This window comes from Mytilus californianus, unplaced genomic scaffold (genome assembly GCF_021869535.1).
Source record: "Mytilus californianus isolate M0D057914Y unplaced genomic scaffold, xbMytCali1.0.p SCAF_4, whole genome shotgun sequence".
NCBI lineage: Eukaryota > Metazoa > Mollusca > Bivalvia > Mytilida > Mytilidae > Mytilus > Mytilus californianus.
Genome location: NW_026262690.1, coordinates 10,006,659 through 10,018,508, shown reverse-complemented (window position 1 = coordinate 10,018,508; position 11,850 = coordinate 10,006,659).

Below are 11,850 nucleotides of genomic sequence, written 5' to 3'. Positions count from 1 at the left end.
TCAAGTCGATTGTTTTACTTTGCCTGATGAAAATGATGTTACATGTTGAGCAGCATATGCACTATTTGATTTCATCTTATAAGAAACAGGGCTTACATAATTGTATGGCATTAAATTTTAACATAGTTCTATTCAGTTAATGGAGTTTTCACAGTGATAACTCAATGGAAAGGTAAGGTTGTCTTATGGAACATTAAAATCGGAAATTTCTCTTTATTTATAAATAATATAAATGTATTCAATAACATCCTTCAGATGTAAATACATGTTTCACTGATAACAGTATTAATATTTTTTACTTTTGTCTTGTATACTTTTTTTATGCCCCCACCGTGGCGGAGGTGGCATTAAGTTTAACCCTTATCCGTCTGTACATCCCTCCGTCCGTCTGTCCGTCCGTCCCTCCGTACGTACGTCCCAAAGTTGGTTTCCTTTCTCTAACTTTAGTTTGCCTCAACCAAATGTTATGAAACTTATACACAATGCTTATTACCACAAAATACAGATCAATTTTGAATTTTGGTGGCGTAACTTTTACAGTTCTAGAGTTATGTCCCTTTATAACTATATGATGTGCAAGCGGGGGCATCATCTGTGGACACATGTGGACACTATCCACATTTATTTTAAATTTGAATTCCTGCATTTCATAAAAAAAACTTCAAAACAAGTTCATCCTAAATATCCAATATTTTGACATGAGCCAAGGCCTCTACCAAAAGTACATTTTATACTAAGATGTTGATATGGGAATAACATAAAGTCTAAACTTTCAAATTTGCAACTATACAAGTGATCCGTTTGACCATGGTGAAGTCAATATTTTCAACAACACTTCTCTCAGAAATGTGTTAGCTAAAGGGCCAAATTACCATGATCCAAAATCCTTTAAACTGGAAACAAAATTTAATAAAATACTAATGGATTCAGACAATGGGCAAATCGTGAAATAAGTAGAGGTGATACTGTTTCCAACTCAGTTAAGGCTGAGAGTAAGTAATTTGTTAATACATTTCTTAGCCTCTGTCCTAACTCAATAACAAACTGAAAGCCGTACTGTGACCTATAGTTGTTAATTTTTGTGTCATTTGGTCTCTTTGTGGAGAGTTGTCTCATTGGTAATCATACAACATCTTCTTTTTATATATTTTATGTTGCTTCACTGACAAAGCCCCAATCAATATGATATCGTTTTTGGAAAGATTGAAACTTGTTCTAAATCTTTCCCAAGGCACCGGCCTCCCTAACAACAAGTAGCATAGGTTAGCTACTAAATCTACAAAATGTATACACACTGAAATATAGTTCCCTATAATTCTCATGTCTATGTACATATGCACATACAAACTGTGAATTGGGTATATTTTTGGAGCAGTTCATTCAAGTATGTAATAGTCTTTAAGGTGTGTTAATGTGCAGGTTATTTTTATACGACCGCAAAAAATTTGCGTTCGTATATTGCTATCATGTCGTCGTCATCCGAAGACATTTGGTTTCTTGACAATAACTTTAGTATAAGTGAATGGATCTCTATGAAATTTAACCACAAGTTTCAATAGCACAAAAGGAAGGTTGGGATTGATTTTGGGGGTTATGGTGCCAACTGTTTAGGAATTGGGTCAAAAAGGGGCCAAAAAAAGACATTTTTCTAGTTTCCGGACAATAACTTGTGTATAAGTGTATGGATCTGTATGAAATTGTACCACAAAGGGAAGGTTGGGATTGACTTTGGGGGTTATGGCCCAAACTGTTCAGGAATTAGGGGCAAAAAAAGGGGGGCAGGTTTTTCTGGTTAATGGACAATTACTTAAGTATTAGTGTATGGATCTCTATGAAATTGAAACACAAGGTTTCATACCACAAATGGAAGGTTGGGTTTGACTTTGGGGGTTATGGCTCAAACCGTTACGGAATAAGAGGCAAAAGGGGGGAAGGAACAAGGTTTTTCTGGTTTCCGGACAAATACTTAAGTATTAGTCAATGGATCTCTATGAAATTGTACCACAAGGTTCCATACCACACACAGAAGGTTGGGGTCGATTTTGTGGTTGGCTATCCAGGAGGAGCGCATTTTTTTGTCATTTGATTACGTAATCAGAGTAATGATACAGTACCAGTATGATTGACAACTGTCATGATCACCAAACAATCGGAGACAAGGTGGGGCCTTAATTACAATGCCCTACCTCCTTAAATGCCAATCATATACAAGGGCGTTTTTAAAAGGGGGGGTTCCAACTATACATCCCCATTCAAATATATTGATCGTCAAAAAAAGGGTTAGGTTAGTTTACTTATCAGTGAATGGCTTGAAACAGTTAGTAAAATTTTAAAACTCTTAATTAGAACAAACCAATATTTTTTTAGTTTATTCCCCATCAAACTTCTGTTAACAATTTTAGTCATTTGAATATAAGAAGTGTATATATATCTTTGCAATCAAGAAAGAATCCCCATTTCAATAAAATAAGTTTTTAAATTTGTTTTTGTGAAAAAGTACATTTTCAATGCCCTTTTCTGGAAAATATTTGAATTATAAATTGATTAAAATACACTCTACAACTTTTAATCTTCCGTGTCATATAATCATGATAATTGTTTTCAAAATCAATAAGCAATTCTCAGAGGAGAAAAATAGTATACCTATGTTTCAACTTACAAAATGCCCCAAAACAACCTTTTTAGATTAATTTTTTGACACAATAAAGTTCTTAGCTTCAAGTCTATCTGTTGGTCCTATGTCTAACAAGGATACTTGATAAACTTTATCATGTTTATTAGAAGAATCTTTGTTTTGTAATTTCATTTGTTTCAAAAGATAAAATGTAAAAGGTAAAACATGTAACAGGGAACATTATTTGGTTAAGATATAAACTGCAAATTAAATGAAATTGTGCAAATTAAGGGACCCGCTATCATTCAATTTAATTCACAATTAGCTCGTTTAATCTACTGAAAAGTGCTTATCCTTCTAAAGACCTGCAGTTAATGTAATTGTCAGTAATAGTGATTTATTCATGTTCATTTATGTCCACACCATACCTAAATATGATTTGAAATTATTAAAACTACTCTTCCAATCATTCCATGAGTGATTTCCCTCACTTTGATCGTTTATTATCATACTGTATAAACTGCTTGATAAAGAAGTACAGTATTGTCAATTCACTATACTAATGTACCTATTACTAAAGAGGAAATCCTGAACATTAATATGTCTGATCTATGTAAAAATAAGATGTGGCAAGATTGCCAATGAGACAACTATCCGCCAGAGACCAAAGATCATAGGTGCAGGAACAAGATCCCAGTCCAGTGCGAATAATAAATCCACCATCTTTTAAACATAGGTACTTGGGTACAGGACAACTTTGTTTAGCCCTCCCCCTTTTACCAATATCCGTTATTTTCTAGTTTTCTATAAATTTCAATTATTTTCGTATCTTTCTGTATTATATGAAATAAATATACTAGAAATAACTTGTACTTGCTATTTGCTATCAATTCCAACTTTACTATCAACAGCGGTCACTGATTTATTATATAGAGACAAAGACGTATAAAGTAAAATAACAAAAATACCGAACTCCTATGAAAATTCACAACACAAAGTCCCTTATCAAATGGCAAAATCAAAAGCTCAAACCCATCAAACGAATGGAAAACAACTGTCATTTTCCTGACTTGTTACAGGCATTTCCTTATGTAGAAAATAGTGGATTAAACCTGATTTTATAGCTAGCTAAACCTCTCACTTGTATGACAGTCTCATAAAATTCCATTATATTGACAATAATGTGTGAACAAAACAAACAGACATAATAGGTAAAAATGTCAAAAATAGGGGTACAGCAGTTAACATTGTGTTATAATCTTAGTCACAATAAAAACAAACAAATATGTCAACAAAGAAAAGCAAAATAGCATATAGACAAAGCACACAAGCAAAAATGAAAGACTAGAACACAAAAAATGACCATTGCACAATAACAACAATGGCAGGATGTATAAGTACCGAGCCACACCAAATGGACATTACCAAACTCCTTATTTTTATATGGACCAAACAGTAAAGATCAATAATTTACAAAGACAAATAAAAGAACACTAACACGTTATTAAGATGATAAACACCGTTAGTACCCAGAATCTATACTTCAAGACCATCATGTATTATTTGTGAAGTTGATACGGAATATTTATCAACAAGGTCTTTGTAAGTTGATGAACTTTTTTTTAGAAAAAGGACGGGACGTTGTTTGACATATCCCTGGTTCATCAACTTCCTGCTCAGACACTGGAGACGTTTTATATAGTTTGAGTAGCAGATGCAAGCTCTTGAATGCCGAATGAGTTGGGAAATGTATATCCCATATGAAGGTGAAGTTGGTATATTGCTACAAAGGTGGGGGAAATTAAAATCGTCTCGTTTGTCATAGATTCTGGTACAGAGATGACCGCTTATGTCAAATTCGAGGTATAAGTCTAAAAATGAGGCGGAAGAAGCCGTGTCTGTTGTTTCTTTAATTTCTAGTTCTCGAGGATATGTTAATGGAACCCAATCAGAAAAGTTTTGATTGTTAATGGAAAGAACATCATCAATATATCTGAATGTGAAATTAAATGATCTGGCTTCTTTGATCTTCTTGTTTTTGACAAGTGTCTGAAGGAACTTCGACTCAAATGAAAATAAGAAAAGGTCGGCAAGGAGAGGCGCACAGTTCGTTCCCATAGGAATACAGACAATTTGTTGAAAAAGTCTACCTCCAAATTGAAAAAAATATGTTGTAAATAAGAAACTCCAGCATACTGATCACTTGTTCATCTGTGTAGCATGTTTCACCTTTTTGTTCACTATTAACAAAATATACCGTGTGGTATCCCAAAGTAAAATATGTATAGCGTATGCTACCATTTTTTTATTGAAAAGCATTGTGGATTATTTCTTTAAGACGATTTTTCAATTTCACATGGGGAATGGTGGTATACAGGGTTAAAAAAATCAACTTTTGATAAAATTTATTTCAGAGAAAGATCGAGATTTAAAATTATCCAGAAGTTCTTTAGAGTTTTTTAGAATCCACATATGGTTAATACTACTACGCGAGTAAACAGTTTCACAGTATTTCTGAGGACCCTTTTTCACTACACACAGAATTTTTTTCAATCAGATGGATAATTCATTTATTTTGTGAAGCTAAGGTACTCAATACAAATAAGGTAAGTCCTCAGATTTGTTATTCAATGTAATGTTCATTGAAGCCATGAAGGACTTATGATTCGCCAAAATATCATCCTTGTAAAATGATATGTTTTTGTATGTGGGATTACCTGAGTGCTCATTTATTCCTAATTCTTTTACAAGACACTCGTAGTAGTACGATTTACATTCAAAGACAGTATTATTTGAAGCTTTGTCCTGCAGTCTTTTTTTTAGGTATTCTTCTAAATCAAGGTCCTGCAATGCTTGCTTATAGACAGTTTGTAAAGAACAGCGTTCAAATGAATATCCTAAAATTTCTATTCTTAATGGGCATAACTCCTGTAAAGTATAAAGTTGATCGGCGCTAATTATATAACTTGTCTATGTCTTTGCTAATATTAATCTTTGGTATAAATGTCATAAAACAAGACAAGAAAGTGCTCACAGGGTAATTTGTAAATTCAATTTCACAGTCAGACAAAATTCCGGTAAAAGAGTTAATCGGCACTGATTTTTGAACTCGTGGAAGACATTGCTGATACAAACATTTGATATTTGTTTCATTAACAATTGGACAAGAAATGTAGGCCTGAGAGAGCCATCATCTAAATTTTTAATATGATTTATATTTTCGAGGGGAATAACTGCTTAAACAAGATATGAGCTGTGCAATTGAAAGCAAGCAGGATTTTTTGTATTTTGGAGGAGCTTTCAGGCTTGTTTGACCTGACATCTTATGTACCTATTGACAATCCATCAAGGTACTTGACCTCAATTTTGTCATTAGTAAAACATATTAAATTTTAAAACTATTGTTTGAATGGTTCATAATCTATCGTACGGTAGACATAAAATGCCATTTTCCAATCTTTCAAGGAACATACATAACTCCTGAACAGTAAAAGTGAAAGTCGTCAATATCGAACTTGACCTCCATTTTGTTATCAGTAACATCATATTTTAAATTTGAAGTCTTGATTAAACGGTTCATAAGTTATTGATTTATTAATGATTGTTAGTTTTTTTAAATGACAATTCAGCACTATTGGTTATATCGTGACGTCAAGTTTTTATTTGTGAAGGAAAGCCGGAGTGCCTGAACAAAACCACTAACCTCCGTTAGGAAAACAGGCAATTAAGATCGGAGTCAAACGTTCCAATTACGTGCGGGTTCGAACTCACAAATTCAGTTTTGACATCTAGGCTAGTGATGCAGATGAGATACTTAGATCACTCGGCCTCCGATGCCCATACATTATTGCACGGAAACAACTGAAAGTTGTATTTTCAAATATATCAGCACTATAACTTCTGAACAGCAAAAGTGAAAATTGTAAAGCATTAGTTGAATAGTTCATTATTGCGCGGAAACGACATTTAGAGCCATTTTCAATCAACCAAGGATCATAACTCCTGAACGGTAAAAGTCAAAATCAACAGTATTGATCTTGATCTTCATTTTTTCATCAGTAAAAATATATTTAAATTTGAAAAGCATGTGTAAAAGGGTTCATTAGTCAATCGACGGAAATAGTTGGCAAGGCCGCCCGCCACCATAAATAACCTGACTATGTTAATCAAGAACGGGGACAAAATTATTTCCCCCATTCCTTCAATGCAATTTTGAAGGGAAGATTTTTATTCCCTACATTTGACTGCAAAATTTCAAAGTCTTTCTCATACCAGTAGCCCCTTCGTGGTTTCTTGGAATTGTTGAAGTGTAATGACCGGCATTTTAAGACAGCAATACTGTTTCGAGTATTATTAGAGTAATTTTATTAACTTCCTAGTTAAAATGGGAAACAAAAATTTGGACCATTTACTCAGACAATCATCCACCCTATATTTCAAAAGCACTTAAAATTTAACAGAAGTTGAAAATTAAATGAATACCCTTTGCATATATCACAAATTTAAGCATTTTTAAGTTGTGAGTTTTAAAAAATTGATGCATATAACAATTTTTGTTGTATTTTCTCAGCAACTTCACATCATAGTTTAGGTTATCATTCGTAAGCTTACTCGCTGTGTTGACACAACAGATCGAAATCGTCATATCAGCATTTGAGATTATGATTTATTTTAACACCGGCTATTCTTTTGGCACTGCAGACTACACCACTGCTCGCCATCAACGTGAGATCAACAATGATGAAAACACCGGTCATATTGTTGAAAAATCAGACTGACTGCTCGTCACGTCAGCTTAGCATTTATGGTTTAACTCAAACAAAGAGGTTGACATAACAGACCAACTGCTCCTCACGTCAGATCAACATAAATCGGAACTCCGCGACTATGCTGTTGACACAGCAGACCAACTGCTTCTCGCGTCAGATCAGCATCAATATCAACCCTAACTAAGCTGTTGTAGCAGATCAACTGCTCCTCAAGTCAGATCAACATAAATAGGAACTTCGACTATGCTGTTGACACAGCAGACCAACTGCTTCTCGCGTCAGATCAGCATCAATATCAACCCTAACTAAGCTGTTGACACAGCAGATCAACTGCTCATCACGTCAGATCAACATAAATAGGAACTTCGACTATGCTGTTGACACAGCAGATCAACTGCTTCTCTCGTCAGATCAGCATCAATATCAACCCTAACTAAGCTGTTGACATAACAGACCAACTGCTTCTCACGTCAGATAAACATAAATGGAAATCCGACTATGCTGTTGACACAGCAGACCAACTGCTTCTCGCTTCAGACCAGCATCAATATCAACCCTCACTAAGCTGTCGACATAGCAGATCAACTGCTTGTCACGACAGATCAACATAAATAGGAACTTCGACTATGCTGTTGACACAGCAGACCAACTGCTTCTCGCGTCAGATCAGCATCAATATCAACCCTAACTAAGCTGTTGACACAGCAGACCAACTGCTCCTCACGTCAGATCAACATAAATGGGAACTCCGACTATGCTGTTGACACAGCAGACCAACTGCTTCTCTCGTCAGATCAGCATCAATATTAACCCTAACTAAGCTGTTGACACAGCAGACCAACTGCTCCCAACGTCAGATAAGCATTAATGTTAACTCTAACTAAGCTAAGAGCCATTTTCCAATCTTTTCAAGCGGAACATAACTCCTGAGCAGTAAAAATTAAAATTATTATTAACTTTCAAAGAAGCAATTATGAGGGTAGGAATGCCCTTTACCGTCAGGCGTTAAACGGTCATTTTCGGCTACCGTTAGCGTCAAATTGGTTAAAATTTTATCGTGATTCGTCAAAATATCGTTATTGTGATTTGTCAAAATATCATTATTGTGATTCGTCAGAGGTCTCAAATAATTATCCGTTACCGTTATTTTTTTGAAAGAATTTAACGTGATTCGTCGAAATCAGCCATTTTTTTATCGTCTTAATGAAAATATACATTTTATCGTCATGGACCAAAAATTACCGCTAATGTCATTTGGCAAGATTTTTTATCGTTATTTTTTATGCAGGTACCCCATTACGACCCTCACAAAGTTTGGCCTGGGGACACTTATCCGTTTATTGTTATATATAATGTTAGACAATGATAGTATATATTTTATAAAGAACACTTAGCGATTGATTTTGAATAAAAGAATAATTGATTTTGTAAATTGTTGCTTAGGGAGTCTTTTAAAATTATTATTAATTTTCAAAGAAGCAAATATGAGAGTAGGAATGCCCTTTATCGTCAGGCGTTCGGTAATTTTGTTATTTTACTTTTTCCTGTATTTCAAACTGTAAACATGTGTAAATAAAAATCTGTATTATATATTGAAAACGGTCTTGCGTTTTAAGAAGCCAAAGTATCAATTATAGACCAAAAACAGACTTTAATGTAACCCACGAATTTACGGGGTTATACATGTATATATATATATATATATATATATATATATTAATAACTGAATAATAGCCAACGATAAATCTTACGGGGCGATGGATCATATAAATATGATACAGTACACTACAAAATATAATATATAACCAGTCTAAAAGGGTACAACATCACCAAAAAATGACAATAAACGAACAAATGTAACTATAAATATTTCGGATAACAGATATCCTTCATCAATATGAGCACGATGTAAAATGAATCAGATAAATCTATTCTGATTATTAAACTATAGCAATCTTGAATTCTATACAATAAAAAAAAGTGAAACAGTTTCACCCGAACATCATATGTAGAGACGCTAATAAATTTTTAAAATTTCCAAAAAACGACTCAAAGACATGCCTAAAATGAAAACAGTAATTATAGATATGAACTGGCACAACTTTAAAATTCCAAAATGACGTCAGTTAAGATGTTACAACAACTGCGTGTAAATACATTCCCAAAAGAACAGCACTGATCGATATAAGCTGGTAAAATATGACAAACAGAGGCTGCGTATTTATCATTCCAAATAAATAGCAGTTTTATAATGAAAAGAAAAAATAATAGTAAATTTGGGCTAAGGTTAAAAGTTGGACGTGGATGCGTACTTGTATATCCCTACCAAATGAAAAGAACCCTGGTATTTAAACTAGTAAAATTCCAAAAATTCCAAAAGAATCCTTAAAACTGTAAGAGTCAAGTAAGGAAGCCGGAGTAACTGGAAACGCATTGAAAAAAAAAACTGCAGGACAATGCTTCAAATAATACTGTCTTTGAATGTAAATCGTACTACTACGAGTGTCTTGTAAAAGAATTAGGAATAAATGAGCACTCAGGTAATCCCACATACAAAAACATGAATGGTCATCGAAGTGACTACACCTGCAAGCCCGACCTCCCCGTAAGTCGTCATTTGAGATCACCTGGGCACGCCCAAGCTGATCTCAAAAACCTTACAATCACAATCATAGACCACAACGAGGGTTGGTCAAGGGCCGAAAGACTTGCTCGGGAAAGGTTTTGGATAAGAAAGCTAAGGACAGTTTCCCCAGAGGGCATACATGAAAAAACATAGAATGAGTCACTCATTTTCCCTACCATCACTCATTTTCCTGACATCATTTGTTTCCAGTTACTCCGGCTTCCTTACTTGACTCTTACAGTTTTAAGGATTCTTTTGGAATTTTTGGAATTTTACTAGTTTAAATACCAGGGTTCTTTTCATTTGGTAGGGATATACAAGTACGCATCCACGTCCAACTTTTAACCTTAGCCCAAATTTACTATTATTTTTTCTTTTCATTATAAAACTGCTATTTATTTGGAATGATAAATACGCAGCCTCTGTTTGTCATATTTTACCAGCTTATATCGATCAGTGCTGTTCTTTGGGGAATGTATTTACACGCAGTTGTTGTAACATCTTGACTGACGTCATTTTGGAATATAAAGTTGTGCCAGTTCATATCTATAATTACTATTTTCATTTTAGGCATGTCTTTGAATCGTTTTTTGGAAATTTTAAAAATTTATTAGCGTCTCTACATATGATGTTCGGGTGAAACTGTTTCACTTTTTTTATTGTATAGAATTCAAGATTGCTATAGTTTAATAATCAGAATAGATTTATCTGATTCATTTTACATCGTGCTCATATTGATGAAGGATATCTGTTATCCGAAATATTTATAGTTACATTTGTTCGTTTATTGTCATTTTTTGGTGATGTTGTACCCTTTTAGACTGGTTATATATATATATATATATATATATACAATAAATCATTACTTGTACTGTTTTACATAATACGTGCATGTTCATCCACTCTATCCTGTTTATTTATATACAAGATAAATCACATCACAATAACGTATTCAAAATAATCACGAAAACAAGATAAACGTTAAATGACTCCGTCTCCTGATCATTATATTGGACTATCACGCACAAATATGCATACATATACATAACCCTTCATGATCAACAACTTTATAAATTAAATATATGGATAAGGTCATGCACTCGAAGTCATAAATTGAAAATTGGAAGAGTTTTGAACCTTTGGTTATATCAAATTTTAGATGATTATTCCAACAATATTTTGTAATCTCCATTTTCAGATAGTTTCAGAAGACATGTACTACTTACATTTAAAAACTACATTACAGTCTGTGTCGACAGAAATCTCTAACGTAAAGAATAAATGTCGAATGATATTTTATGTCTGGTTTTGGGATCTTGGATTTTTTTATTTTTTTGTTTTGCTATCAGAATTGATGATTTGTCTCTCATTTAATCCATGACATCACAAGGTAACATGAGGTCCTTAACAATAAACACGTATCTTAACAATATTTACAGCTTCAAATAGTCCAGAGACCACATAAGTTGGAATAAATTTGACAAATTAAACAGACTATCATAGATCTGTCATTATCACCAAATGCTATAAATGCCAAAAACAGTACACAAGACAACTTTTGATGAGGTTCAAGACTTTGGACAGGCACAATAATATGTGGCGGGATAAAAGCAGATTGTCCTTGTCGCAACCATTCTTCTTTTTGACATAAAACTATGTTTGATTAGTATTTACATATGTAAATGGGATGATTCAATCCTGGTATATACCAGTTTGTACTGCATGTGTCCAGATCGTGCTACAAATTAACGCTGTATAAACGGACTAACTGCTTCATGATAATCATTTCCACCTATTGCGTACATTCATTTCAGTTTAGGTCGATTCATCCAGAATCTGAT